This window comes from Phalangium opilio, unplaced genomic scaffold (assembly GCF_054372755.1).
Source record: "Phalangium opilio isolate 3A_F unplaced genomic scaffold, DU_Popi_V2 ptg001170l_1, whole genome shotgun sequence".
In the NCBI taxonomy this organism is placed as follows: domain Eukaryota; kingdom Metazoa; phylum Arthropoda; class Arachnida; order Opiliones; family Phalangiidae; genus Phalangium; species Phalangium opilio.
Window position 1 is genome coordinate 4,338,658 of NW_028324255.1, and position 15,609 is coordinate 4,354,266.

At 46.9% G+C, this 15,609-nt stretch overlaps 2 non-coding genes across 2 annotated transcripts; both read right to left on the reverse strand.

Annotated features, from left to right (window-relative positions):
* Window positions 1-8,113: 8,113 nt before the first annotated feature.
* Window positions 8,114-8,186, reverse strand: TRNAN-AUU (transfer RNA asparagine (anticodon AUU)). The gene has a single exon. It is a non-coding gene; the product is annotated as a tRNA-Asn (tRNA).
* A 368-nt stretch (window positions 8,187-8,554) lies between these two features.
* TRNAK-CUU (transfer RNA lysine (anticodon CUU)) lies at window positions 8,555-8,627 on the reverse strand. The gene has a single exon. It is a non-coding gene; the product is annotated as a tRNA-Lys (tRNA).
* Between the last annotated feature and the right edge of the window lie 6,982 nt (window positions 8,628-15,609).

Below are 15,609 nucleotides of genomic sequence, written 5' to 3' on the forward strand. Positions count from 1 at the left end.
AAAAACTTTGGCTTTTTACGGTACTTTTGAGATCTCACAACACCGCTCCCGGGAGGGCTAGAACCACCAACCTTTCGGTTAACAGATGAACGCGATAACCATTGCGCAACGGAAGCCCAAAATTATACCGTCGTCAGGTATTGTGGAAAAACTTACTTTTTACGTCACATCTGAGACTTCACAACACCGCTCCCGGATGGGCTCGAACCACTAACCTTTCAGTTAAAAGCCGAACGCGCTAACCATTGAGCCACGGAAGCTCAGAAATTCAATGGTTGTCAGGTATTGTGGAAAAACTTTGACTTTTTACGTCACATCTGAGACCTCACAACACCGCTCCCGGATGGGCTCGAACCACCAACCTTTCGGTTAACAGCCAAACGCACTAAGCATTGCACCAAGGAAGCTTTGAATTTAAATTGTTGTCAGGTATTGTGGAAAAACTTTGGCTTTTTACGTACTTTTGAGATCTCACAACACCGCTCTCGGGAGGGCTCGAATCACCAACCTTTCGGTTAACAGATGAACGCGATAACCCTTGCGCAACGGAAGCTCAAAAATTATATCGTCGTCAGGTATTGTGGAAAAACTTTGACTTTTTACGTCACATCTGAGATCTCATAACACCGCTCCGGGATGGGCTCGAACCACCAACCTTTCGGTTAACAGCCGAATGCGCTAACCATTGCGCCACGGAAGCCGAAAAAATAAATGTTCGTCAGGTATTGTGGGAAAACTTTGACTTTTTACGTCACATCTGAGGCCTCACAACACCGCTCCCGGATGGGCTCGAACCACCGACCTTTCGGTTAACAGCCGAACGCACAAAGCATTGCGCCATGGAAGCTTAGAATTTAAAATGTTGTCAGGTATTGTGGAAAAACTTTGGCTTTTTACGTTACTTTTGAGATCTCACAACACCGCTCCCGGGTGGGCTCGAGCCACCAACCTTTCGGTTAACAGATGAACGCGATAACCCTTGCGCAACGGAAGCTCAAAAATTATATCGTCGTCAGGTATTGTGGAAAAACTTTGACTTTTTACGTCACATCTGAGACCTCACAACACCGCTCCCGCATGGGCTCGAACCACCAACCTTTCAGTTAACAGCCGAACGCGCTAGCCATTGAGCCACGGAAGCTCAGAAATTCAATGGTTGTCAGGTATTGTGGAAAAACTTTGACTTTTTACGACACATCTGAGACCTCACAACACCGCTCCCGGATGGGCTCGAACCACCAACCTTTCGGTTAACAGCCGAACGCACTAAGCATTGCGCCACGGAAGCTTAGAATTTAAAATGTTGTCAGGTATTGTGGAAAATCTTTGACTTTTCACGTTACTTTTGAGATCTCACAACACCGCTCCCGGGTGGGCTCGAGCCACCAACCTTTCGGTTAACAGCCGAACGCACTAAGCATTGCGCCACGGAAGCTTAGAATTTAAAATGTTGTCAGGTATTGTGGAAAATCTTTGACTTTTCACGTTACATTTGAGATCTCACAACACCACTCCCGGGTGGGCTCGAACGACCAACCTTTCGGTTAACAGCCGAACGCGCTAACCATTGAGCCACGGAAGCTCAGAAATTAAATGGTTGTCAGGTATTGTGGAAAAACTTTGACTTTTTACGTCACATCTGAGACCTCACAACACCGCTCCCGCATGGGCTCGAACCACCAACCATTCGGTTAACAGCCGAACGCACTAAGCATTGCGCCACGGAAAATTAGAATTTAAAATGTTGTCATGTATTGTGGAAAACTTATGACTTTTTACGCTACATCTGAGACCTCACAACACCTCTCCCGGGTGGGCTGGAACCACCAACCTTTCGATTAACAGCCGAACGCGCTAACCATTGCGCCACGGAAGCCCAAAAATTAAATGGCCGTCAGGTATTGTGGAAAAGCTTTGACTTTTTACGTCACATCTGAGGCCTCACAACACCGCTCCCGGGTCGGCTCAAACCACCGACCTTTCGGTTAACAGCCGAACGCACTAAGCATTGCGCCATGGAAGCTTAGAATTTAAAATGTTGTCAGGTATTGTGGAAAAACTTTGGCTTTTTACGTTACTTTTGAGATCTCACAACACCGCTCCTGGGTGGGCTCGAACCACCAACCTTTCGGTTAACAGATGAACGCGATAACCATTGCGCAACGGAAGCCCAAAAATTATATCGTCGTCAGGTATTGTGGAAAAACTTTGACTTTTTACGTCACATCTGAGATCTCATAACACCGCTCCGGATGGGCTCGAACGACCAACCTTTCGGTTAACAGCCGAACGCGCTAACCATTGAGCCACGGAAGCTCAGAAATTAAATGGTTGTCAGGTATTGTGGAAAAACTTTGACTTTTTACGTCACATCTGAGACCTCACAACACCGCTCCCGCATGGGCTCGAACCACCAACCATTCGGTTAACAGCCGAACGCACTAAGCATTGCGCCACGGAAAATTAGAATTTAAAATGTTGTCATGTATTGTGGAAAACTTATGACTTTTTACGCTACATCTGAGACCTCACAACACCTCTCCCGGGTGGGCTGGAACCACCAACCTTTCGATTAACAGCCGAACGCGCTAACCATTGCGCCACGGAAGCCCAAAAATTAAATGGCCGTCAGGTTTTGTGGAAAAACTTTGACTTTTTACGTCACATCTGGGACTCCACAACACCGCTCCGGGATGGGCTCGAACCACCAACCTTTCGGTTAACAGCCGAATGCGCTAACCTTTGCGCCACGGAAGCCCAAAAAATAAATGTTCGTCAGGTATTGTGGGAAAACTTTGACTTTTTACGTCACATCTGAGGCCTCACAACACCGCTCCCGGGTGGGCTCGAACCACCGACCTTTCGGTTAACAGCCGAACGCACTAAGCATTGCGCCATAGAAGCTTAGAATTTAAAATGTTGTCAGGTATTGTGGAAAAACTTTGGCTTTTTACGTTACTTTTGAGATCTCACAACACCGCTTCTGGGTGGGCTCGAACCACCAACCTTTCGGTTAACAGATGAACGCGATAACCATTGCGCAACGGAAGCCCAAAAATTATATCGTCGTCAGGTATTGTGGAAAAACTTTGACTTTTTACGTCACATCTGAGATCTCATAACACCGCTCCGGGATGGGCTCGAACGACCAACCTTTCGGTTAACAGCCGAACGCGCTAACCATTGAGCCACGGAAGCTCAGAAATTAAATGGTTGTCTGGTATTGTGGAAAAACTTTGACTTTTTACGCTACATCTGAGACCTCACACCTCTCCCGGGTGGGCTGGAACCACCAACCTTTCGATTAACAGCCGAACGCGCTAACCATTGCGCCACAGAAGCCCAAAAATTAAATGGCCGTCAGGTATTGTGGAAAAACTTTGACTTTTACGTCATATCTGAGACCTCACAACACCGGTCCCGGATGGGCTCGAACCACCAACCTTTCGGTTAACAGCCGAACGCACTAAGCATTGCACCAAGGAAGCTTAGAATTTAGATTGTTGTCAGGTATTGTGGAAAAACTTTGGCTTTTTACGTTACTTTTGAGATCTCACAACACCGCTCTCGGGAGGGCTCGAATCACCAACCTTTCGGTTAACAGATGAACGTGATAACCCTTGTGCAACGGAAGCCCAAAAATTATATCGTCGTCAGGTATTGTGGAAAAACTTTGACTTTTTACGTCACATCTGAGATCTCATAACACCGCTCCGGGATGGGCTCGAACCACCAACCTTTCGGTTAACAGCCGAATGCGCTAACCATTGCGCCACGGAAGCCGAAAAAATAAATGTTCGTCAGGTATTGTGGGAAAACTTTGACGTTTTACGTCACATCTGAGGCCTCACAACACCGCTCCCGGATGGGCTCGAACCACCGACCTGTCGGTTAACAGCCGAACGCACAAAGCATTGCGCCATGGAAGCTTAGAATTTAAAATGTTGTCAGGTATTGTGGAAAAACTTTGGCTTTTTACGTTACTTTTGAGATCTCACAACACCGCTCCCGGGTGGGCTCGAGCCACCAACCTTTCGGTTAACAGATGAACGCGATAACCGTTGCGCAACGGAAGCCCAAAAATTGTAACGTCGTCAGGTATTATGGAAAAACTTTGACTTTTTACGTCACATCTGAGACCTCACAACACCGCTCCCACATGGGCTCGAACCACAAACCTTTCAGTTAACAGCCGAACGCGCTAACCATTGAGCCACGGAAGCTCAGAAATTCAATGGTTGTCAGGTATTGTGGAAAAACTTTGACTTTTTACGACACATCTGAGACCTCACAACACCGCTCCTGGATGGGCTCGAACCACCAACCTTTCGGTTAACAGCCGAACGCACTAAGCATTGCGCCACGGAAGCTTAGAATTTAAAATGTTGTCAGGTATTGTGGAAAAACTTTGGCTTTTTACGTTACTTTTGAGATCTCACAACACCGCTCTCGGGAGGGCTCGAATCACCAACCTTTCGGTTAACAGATGAACGCGATAACCCTTGTGCAACGGAAGCCCAAAAATTATATCGTCGTCAGGTATTGTGGAAAAACTTTGACTTTTTACGTCACATCTGAGATCTCATAACACCGCTCCGGGATGGGCTCGAACCACCAACCTTTCGGTTAACAGCCGAATGCGCTAACCATTGCGCCACGGAAGCCGAAAAAATAAATGTTCGTCAGGTATTGTGGGAAAACTTTGACTTTTTACCTCACATCTGAGGCCTCACAACACCACTCCCGGATGGGCTCGAACCACCGACCTGTCGGTTAACAGCCGAACGCACAAAGCATTGCGCCATGGAAGCTTAGAATTTAAAATGTTGTCAGGTATTGTGGAAAAACTTTGGCTTTTTACGTTACTTTTGAGATCTCACAACACCGCTCCCGGGTGGGCTCGAGCCACCAACCTTTCGGTTAACAGATGAACGCGATAACCGTTGCGCAACGGAAGCCCAAAAATTGTAACGTCGTCAGGTATTATGGAAAAACTTTGACTTTTTACGTCACATCTGAGACCTCACAACACCGCTCCCACATGGGCTCGAACCACCAACCTTTCAGTTAACAGCCGAACGCGCTAACCATTGAGCCACGGAAGCTCAGAAATTCAATGGTTGTCAGGTATTGTGGAAAAACTTTGACTTTTTACGACACATCTGAGACCTCACAACACCGCTCCTGGATGGGCTCGAACCACCAACCATTCGGTTAACAGCCGAACGAACTAAGCATTGCGCCACGGAAGCTTAGAATTTAAAATGTTGTCAGGTATTGTGGAAAAACTTTGACTTTTCACGTTACATTTGAGATATCACAACACCGCTCCCGGGTGGGCTCGTACGACCTACCTTTCGGTTAACAGCCGAACGCGCTAACCATTGAGCCACGGAAGCTCAGAAATTAAATGGTTGTCAGGTATTGTGGAAAAACTTTGACTTTTTACGTCACATCTGAGACCTCACAACACCGCTTCCGCATGGGCTCGAACCACCAACCATTCGGTTAACAGCCGAACGCACTAAGCATTGCGCCACGGAAAACTAGAATTTAAAATGTTGTCATGTATTGTGGAAAACTTATGACTTTTTACGCTACATCTGAGACCTCACAACACCTCTCCCGGGTGGGCTGGAACCACCAACCTTTCGATTAACAGCCGAACGCGATAACCATTGCGCCACCGAAGCCCAAAAATTAATTGGCCGTCAGGTATTGTGGAAAAACTTTGACTTTTTACGTCACATCTGGGACTCCACAACACCGCTCCGGGATGGGCTCGAACCACCAACCTTTCGGTTAACAGCCGAATGCGCTAACCTTTGCGCCACGGAAGCCCAAAAAATAAATGTTCGTCAGGTATTGTGGGAAAACTTTGACTTTTTAAGTCACATCTGAGGCCTCACAACACCGGGTGGGCTCGAACCACCGACCTTTCGGTTAACAGCCGAACGCACTAAGCATTGCGCCATGGAAGCTTAGAATTTAAAATGTTGTCAGGTATTGTGGAAAAACTTTGGCTTTTTACGTTACTTTTGAGATCTCACAACACCGCTCCTGGGTGGACTCGAACCACCAACCTTTCGGTTAACAGATGAACGCGATAACCATTGCGCAACGGAAGCCCAAAAATTATATCGTCGTCAGGTATTGTGGAAAAACTTTGACTTTTTACGTCACATCTGAGATCTCATAACACCGCTCCGGGATGGGCTCGAACCACCAACCTTTCGGTTAACAGCCGAATGCGCTAACCATTGCGCCACGAAAGCCGAAAAAATAAATGTTCGTCAGGTATTGTGGGAAAACTTTGACCTTTTACGTCACATCTTAGGCCTCACAAAACCGCTCCCGGATGGGCTCGAACCACCGACCTTTCGGTTAACAGCCGAACGCACTAAGCATTGCGCCATGGAAGCTTAGAATTTAAAATTTTGTCAGGTATTGTGGAAAAACTTTGGCTTTTTACGTTACTTTTGAGATCTCACAACACCGCTCCTGGGTGGACTCGAACCACCAACCTTTCGGTTAACAGATGAACGCGATAACCATTGCGCAACGGAAGCCCAAAAATTATATCGTCGTCAGGTATTGTGGAAAAACTTTGACTTTTTACGTCACATCTGAGATCTCATAACACCGCTCCGGGATGGGCTCGAACCACCAACCTTTCGGTTAACAGCCGAATGCGCTAACCATTGCGCCACGAAAGCCGAAAAAATAAATGTTCGTCAGGTATTGTGGGAAAACTTTGACCTTTTACGTCACATCTTAGGCCTCACAAAACCGCTCCCGGATGGGCTCGAACCACCGACCTTTCGGTTAACAGCCGAACGCACTAAACATTGCGCCACGGAAGCTTAGAATTTAAAATGTTGTCAGGTATTGTGGAAAAACTTTGACTTTTCACGTTACATTTGAGACCTCACAACACCGCTCCCGGATGGGCTCGAACCACCAACCATTCGGTTAACAGCCGAACGCACTAAGCATTGCGCCACGGAAAATTAGAATTTGAAATGTTGTCATGTATTGTGGAAAACTTATGACTTTTTACGCTACATCTTAGACCCCACAACACCTCTCCCGGGTGGGCTGGAACCACCAACCTTTCGGTTAACAGATGAACGCGATAACCATTGCGCAACGGAAGCCCAAAAATTAAACGTTCGTCAGGTATTGTGGAAAAACTTTGACTTTTTACGTTACATTTGAGATCTCACAACACCGCTCCCGGGTGGGCTCGAACGACCAACCGTTCGGTTAACAGATGAACGCGATAACCATGGCGCATAGGAAGCCCAAAAATTAAATGGTCTTCAGGTATTGTGGAAAAACTTTTATATTCTGGGTTACAGCTGACACCTCACAACACCGCTCCCGGATGGGCTCGAACCACCACCCTTTTGGTTAACAGCCGAACGCACTAAGCATTGCGCCACGGAAGCTTAAAATTTAAAATGTTGTCAGGTATTGCGGAAAACTTTTGACTTTTTACGCTACATCTGAGACCCCACAACACCTCTCCCGGGTGGGCTGGAACCACCAACCTTTCGATTAACAGCCGAACGCGCTAACCATTGCGCCACGGAAGCCCAAAAATTAAATGTCCGTCAGGTATTGTGGAAAAACTTTGACTTTTAACGTCATATCTGAGACCTCACAACACCGCACCCGGATGGGCTCGAACCACCAACCTTTCGGTTAACAGCCGAACGCACTAAGCATTGCGCCACGGAAGCTTAGAATTTGAAATGTAGTCAGGTATTGTGGAAAAACTTTGACTTTTCACGTTACATTTGAGATCTCACAACACCGCTCCCGGGTGGGCTCGAACGACCAACCTTTCGGTTAACAGCCGAACGCGATAACCATTGCGCAACGGAAGCCCAAAAATTATATCGTCGTCAGGTATTGTGGAAAAACTTTGACTTTTTACGTCACATCTGAGATCTCACAACACCGCTCCGGGATGGGCTCGAACCACCAACCTTTCGGTTAACAGCCGAATGCGCTAACCATTGCGCCACGGAAGCCCAAAAATTAAATGGTCGTCAGGTATTGCTGAAAAACTTTGGCTTTTTACGTTACATTTGAGATCTCGCAACACCGCTCCCGGGTGGGCTCGACCCACCAACCTTTCGGTTAATAGCCGAACGCGCTAACCATTGAGCCACGGAAGCTCAGAAATTAAATGGTTGTCAGGTATTGTGGAAAACTTATGACTTTTTACGCTACATCTGAGACCCCACAACATCTCTCCCGGGTGGGCTCGAACCACCAACCTTTCGGTTAACAGCTGAACGCGCTAAACTTTACGCCACGGAAGCCCAAAAATTAGATTTTCGTCAGGCATTGTGGAAAAGCTCCGACGTTTTACGTTACATCTGAGACCTCACAACACCGCTCCCGGATGGGCTCGAACCACCAAACTTTCGGTTAACAGCCGAACGCGCTAACCATTGCACCACGGAAGCCCAAAAATTAAATGTTCGTCTGGTATTGTGCAAAAACACTGACTTTTTACGTTACATCTGAGACCTCACAACACCGCTCCCGGGTGGGCTCGAACCACCAACCTTTCGGTTAAGAGCCGAACGCGCTAACCATTGCACCACGGAAGCCCAAAAATTAAATGGTCGTCAAGTATTGTTGAAAAACTTTGGCTTTTTACGTTACATTTGAAATCTCACAACACCGCTCCCGGGTGGGCTCGAACCACCAACCTTTCGGTTAACAGCCGAACGCGCTAACCATTGCGCCACGGAAGCTCAGAAATTCAATGGTTGTCCGGTATTGTGGAAAACTTATGACTTTTTACGCTACATCTGAGACCCCACAACACCTCTCCTGGGTGAGCTTGAACCACCAACCTTTCGGTTAACAGATGAACGCGATAACCATTGCGCAACGGAAGCCCAAAAATTATATCGTCGTCAGGTATTGTGGAAAAACTTTGACTTTTTACGTCACATCTGAGGCCTCACAACACCGCTCCCGGATGGGCTCGAACCACCGACCTTTCGGTTAACAGCCGAACGCACTAAGCATTGCGCCATGGAAGCCGAAAAAATAAATGTTCGTCAGGTATTGTGGGAAAACTTTGACTTTTTACGTCACATCTGAGGCCTCACAATACCGCTCCCGGATGGGCTCGAACCACCGACCTGTCGGTTAACAGCCGAACGCACAAAGCATTGCGCCATGGAAGCTTAGAATTTAAAATGTTGTCAGGTATTGTGGAAAAACTTTGGCTTTTTACGTTACTTTTGAGATCTCACAACACCGCTCCCGGGTGGGCTCGAGCCACCAACCTTTCGGTTAACAGATGAACGCGATAACCGTTGCGCAACGGAAGCCCAAAAATTGTAACGTCGTCAGGTATTATGGAAAAACTTTGACTTTTTACGTCACATCTGAGACCTCACAACACCGCTCCCACATGGGCTCGAACCACCAACCTTTCAGTTAACAGCCGAACGCGCTAACCATTGAGCCACGGAAGCTCAGAAATTCAATGGTTGTCAGGTATTGTGGAAAAACTTTGACTTTTTACGACACATCTGAGACCTCACAACACCGCTCCTGGATGGGCTCGAACCACCAACCTTTCGGTTAACAGCCGAACGCACTAAGCATTGCGCCACGGAAGCTTAGAATTTAAAATGTTGTCAGGTATTGTGGAAAAACTTTGACTTTTCACGTTACATTTGAGATCTCACAACACCGCTCCCGGGTGGGCTCGAACGACCTACCTTTCGGTTAACAGCCGAACGCGCTAACCATTGAGCCACGGAAGCTCAGAAATTAAATGGTTGTCAGGTATTGTTTAAAAACTTTGACTTTTTACGTCACATCTGAGACCTCACAACACCGCTTCCGCATGGGCTCGAACCACCAACCATTCGGTTAACAGCCGAACGCACTAAGCATTGCGCCACGGAAGCTTAGAATTTAAAATGTTGTCATGTATTGTGGAAAACTTATGACTTTTTACGCTACATCTGAGACCTCACAACACCTCTCCCGGGTGGGCTGGAACCACCAACCTTTCGATTAACAGCCGAACGCGATAGCCATTGCGCCACGGAAGCCCAAAAATTAATTGGCCGTCAGGTATTGTGGAAAAACTTTGACTTTTTACGTCACATCTGGGACTCCACAACACCGCTCCGGGATGGGCTCGAACCACCAACCTTTCGGTTAACAGCCGAATGCGCTAACCTTTGCGCCACGGAAGCCCAAAAAATAAATGTTCGTCAGGTATTGTGGGAAAACTTTGACTTTTTACGTCACATCTGAGACCACACAACACCGCTCCCGGATGGGCTCGAACCACCAACCTTTCGGATAACAGCCGAACGCACTAAGCATTGCGCCACGGAAGCTTAGAATTTAAAATGTTGTCAGGTATTGTGGAAAAACTTTGGCTTTTTACGTTACTTTTGAGATCTCACAACACCGCGCCGGGATTGGGCTCGAACCACCAACCTTTCGGTTAACTGCCGAATGCGCTAACCATTGCGCAACGGAAGCCCAATAAATAAATGTTCGTCAGGTATTGTGGGAAAACTTTGACTTTTTACGTCACATCTGAGGCCTCACAACACCGCTCCCGGGTGGGCTCGAACCACCGACCGTTCGGTTAACAGATGAACGTGATAACCATTGCGAAAAGGAAGCCCAAAAATTAAATGGTATTCAGGTATTGTGGAAAAACTTTTATATTCTGGGTTACAGCTGACACCTCACAACACCGCTCCCGGATGGGCTCGAACCACCACCCTTTCGGTTAACAGACGAAAGCACAAAACATTGCGCCACGGAAGCTTAGAATTTAAAATGTTGTCAGGTATTTTGGAAAAACTTTGGCTTTTTACGTTACTTTTGAGATCTCACAACACCACTCCGGGTGGGCTCGAACCACCGACCTTTCGGTTAACAGCCGAACGCAATAAGCATTGCGCCATGGAAGCTTAGAATTTAAAATGTTGTCAGGTATTGTGGAAAAACTTTGACTTTTTACGTCACATCTGAGACCTCACAACACCGCTCCCGGGTGGCTTCGAACCACCGACCTTTCGGTTAACAGCCGAACGCACTAAGCATTGCGCCACGGAAGCTTAGAATTTAAAATGTTGTCAGGTATTGTGGAAAAACTTTGGCTTTTTACGTTACTTTTGAGATCTCACAACACCGCTCCCGGGTGGGCTCGAGCCACCAACCTTTCGGTTAACAGATGAACGCGATAACCGTTGCGCAACGGAAGCCCAAAAATTGTAACGTCGTCAGGTATTATGGAAAAACTTTGACTTTTTACGTCACATCTGAGACCTCACAACACCGCTCCCACATGGGCTCGAACCACCAACCTTTCAGTTAACAGCCGAACGCGCTAACCATTGAGCCACGGAAGCTCAGAAATTCAATGGTTGTCAGGTATTGTGGAAAAACTTTGACTTTTTACGACACATCTGAGACCTCACAACACCGCTCCTGGATGGGCTCGAACCACCAACCTTTCGGTTAACAGCCGAACGCACTAAGCATTGCGCCACGGAAGCTTAGAATTTAAAATGTTGTCAGGTATTGTGGAAAAACTTTGACTTTTCACGTTACATTTGAGATCTCACAACACCGCTCCCGGGTGGGCTCGAACGACCTACCTTTCGGTTAACAGCCGAACGCGCTAACCATTGAGCCACGGAAGCTCAGAAATTAAATGGTTGTCAGGTATTGTGGAAAAACTTTGACTTTTTACGTCACATCTGAGACCTCACAACACCGCTTCCGCATGGGCTCGAACCACCAACCATTCGGTTAACAGCCGAACGCACTAAGCATTGCGCCACGGAAAATTAGAATTTAAAATGTTGTCATGTATTGTGGAAAACTTATGACTTTTTACGCTACATCTGAGACCTCACAACACCTCTCCCGGGTGGGCTGGAACCACCAACCTTTCGATTAACAGCCGAACGCGATAGCCATTGCGCCACGGAAGCCCAAAAATTAATTGGCCGTCAGGTATTGTGGAAAAACTTTGACTTTTTACGTCACATCTGGGACTCCACAACACCGCTCCGGGATGGGCTCGAACCACCAACCTTTCGGTTAACAGCCGAATGCGCTAACCTTTGCGCCACGGAAGCCCAAAAAATAAATGTTCGTCAGGTATTGTGGGAAAACTTTGACTTTTTACGTCACATCTGAGGCCTCACAACACCGCTCCCGGGTGGGCTCGAACCACCGACCGTTCGGTTAACAGATGAACGTGATAACCATTGCGAAAAGGAAGCCCAAAAATTAAATGGTATTCAGGTATTGTGGAAAAACTTTTATATTCTGGGTTACAGCTGACACCTCACAACACCGCTCCCGGATGGGCTCGAACCACCACCCTTTCGGTTAACAGACGAAAGCACAAAACATTGCGCCACGGAAGCTTAGAATTTAAAATGTTGTCAGGTATTTTGGAAAAACTTTGGCTTTTTACGTTACTTTTGAGATCTCACAACACCACTCCGGGTGGGCTCGAACCACCGACCTTTCGGTTAACAGCCGAACGCAATAAGCATTGCGCCATGGAAGCTTAGAATTTAAAATGTTGTCAGGTATTGTGGAAAAACTTTGACTTTTTACGTCACATCTGAGACCTCACAACACCGCTCCCGGGTGGCTTCGAACCACCGACCTTTCGGTTAACAGCCGAACGCACTAAGCATTGCGCCACGGAAGCTTAGAATTTAAAATGTTGTCAGGTATTGTGGAAAAACTTTGGCTTTTTACGTTACTTTTGAGATCTCACAACACCGCTCCCGGGTGGGCTCGAACCAACAACCTTTCGGTTAACAGATGAACGCGATAACCATTGCGCAACGGAAGCCCAAAAATAATATCGTCGTCAGGTATTGTGGAAAAACTTTGACTTTTTACGTCACATCTGAGACCTCACAACACCGCTCCCGGATGGGCTCGAACCACCAACCATTCGGTTAACAGCCGAACGCACTAAGCATTGCGCCACGGAAGCTTAGAATTTAAAATGTTGTCAGGTATTGTGGAAAAACTTTGGCTTTTTACGTTACATTTGAGATCTCACAACACCGCTCCCGGGTGGGCTCGAACGACCAACCTTTCGGTTAACAGATGAACGTGATAACCATTGCGAAAAGGAAGCCCAAAAATTAAATGGTCTTCAGGTATTGTGGAAAAACTTTTATATTCTGGGTTACAGCTGACACCTCACAACACCGCTCCCGGATGGGCTCGAACCACCACTCTTTCAGTTAACAGACGAAAGCACAAAACATTGCGCCACGGAAGCTTAGAATTTAAAATGTTGTCAGGTATTTTGGAAAAACTTTGGCTTTTTACGTTACGTTTGAGATCTCACAACACCGCTCCCGGGTGGGCTCGAACCACCGACCTTTCGGTTAACAGCCGAACGCACTAAGCATTGCGCCATGGAAGCTTAGAATTTAAAATGTTGTCAGGTATTGTGGAAAAACTTTGGCTTTTTACGTTACTTTTGAGATCTCACAACACCGCTCCCGGGTGGGCTCGAACCACCAACCTTTCGGTTAATAGATGAACGCTTTAACCATTGCGCAACGGAAGCCCAAAAATTATATCGTCGTCAGGTATTGTGGAAAAACTTTGACTTTTAACGTTACTTATAACACTTCACACCAACGTTCTCGGCTAGGCTTGAGCCACCAACCTTTCGGATAACAGCCGAACGCGCTAACCATTGCGCCACGGAAGCCCAAAAAAGGGAATGGCCGTCAGGTATTGTGGAAAAACTTTGACTTTTTACGTCACATCTGAGACCACACAACACCGCTCCCGGATGGGCTCGAACCACCAACCTTTCGGTTAACAGCCGAACGCACTAAGCATTGCGCCACGGAAGCTTAGAATTTAAAATGTTGTCAGGTATTGTGGAAAAACTTTGACTTTTTACGTCACATCTGAGATCTCACAACACCGCCCCGGGATGGGCTCGAACCACCAACCTTTCGGTTAACTGCCGAATGCGCTAACCATTAAGCCACAGAAGCCCAATAAATAAATGTTCGTCAGGTATTGTGGGAAAACTTTGACTTTTTACGTCACATCTGAGGCCTCACAACACCGCTCCCGGGTGGGCTCGAACCACCGACCGTTCGGTTAACAGATGAACGTGATAGCCATTGCGAAAAGGAAGCCCAAAAATTAAATGGTATTCAGGTATTGTGGAAAAACTTTTATATTCTGGGTTACAGCTGACACCTCACAACACCGCTCCCGGATGGGCTCGAACCACCACCCTTTCGGTTAACAGACGAAAGCACAAAACATTGCGCCACGGAAGCTTAGAATTTAAAATGTTGTCAGGTATTTTGGAACAACTTTGGCTTTTTACGTTACTTTTGAGATCTCACAACACCACTCCGGGTGGGCTCGAACCACCGACCTTTCGGTTAACAGCCGAACGCAATAAGCATTGCGCCATGGAAGCTTAGAATTTAAAATGTTGTCAGGTATTGTGGAAAAACTTTGACTTTTTACGTCACATCTGAGACCTCACAACACCGCTCCCGGGTGGCTTCGAACCACCGACCTTTCGGTTAACAGCCGAACGCACTAAGCATTGCGCCACGGAAGCTTAGAATTTAAAATGTGGTCAGGTATTGTGGAAAAACTTTGGCTTTTTACGTTACTTTTGAGATCTCACAACACCGCTCCCGGGTGGGCTCGAACCACCAACCTTTCGGTTAACAGATAAATGCGATAACCGTTGCGCAACGGAAGCCCAAAAATTATATCGTCGTCAGGTATTGTGGAAAAACTTTGACTTTTTACGTCATATCTGAGACCTCACAACACCGCTCCCGGATGGGCTCGAACCACCAACCTTTCGGTTAACAGCCGAACGCACTAAGCATTGCGCCACGGAAGCTTAGAATTTAAAATGTAGTCAGGTATTGTGGAAAAACTTTGACTTTTCACGTTACATTTGAGATCTCACAACACCGCTCCCGGGTGGGCTCGAACGACCAACCTTTCGGTTAACAGCCGAACGCGCTAACCATTGAGCCACGGAAGCTCAGAAATTAAATGGTTGTCAGGTATTGTGGAAAAACTTTGACTTTTTACGTCACATCTGAGACCTCACAACACCGCTCCCGGATTGGCTCGAACCACCAACCTTTCGGTTAACAGCCGAACGCACTAGGCATTGCGCCACGGAAGCTTAGAATTTAAAATGTTGTCAGGTATTGTGGAAAAACTTTGGCTTTATACGTTACTTTTGAGATCTCACAACACCGCTCCCGGGAGGGCTCGAACCACCAACCTTTCGGTTAACAGATGAACGCGATAACCATTGCGCAACGGAAGCCCAAAAATTATATCGTCGTCAGGTATTGTGGAAAAACTTTGACTTTTTACGTCACATCTGAGATCTCACAACACCGCTCCGGGATGGGCTCGAACCACCAACCTTTCGGTTAACAGCCGAATGCGCTAACCATTGCGCCACGGAAGCCCAAAAATTAAATGGTCGTCAGGTATTGCTGAAAAACTTTGGCTTTTTACGTTACATTTGAGATCTCGCAACAC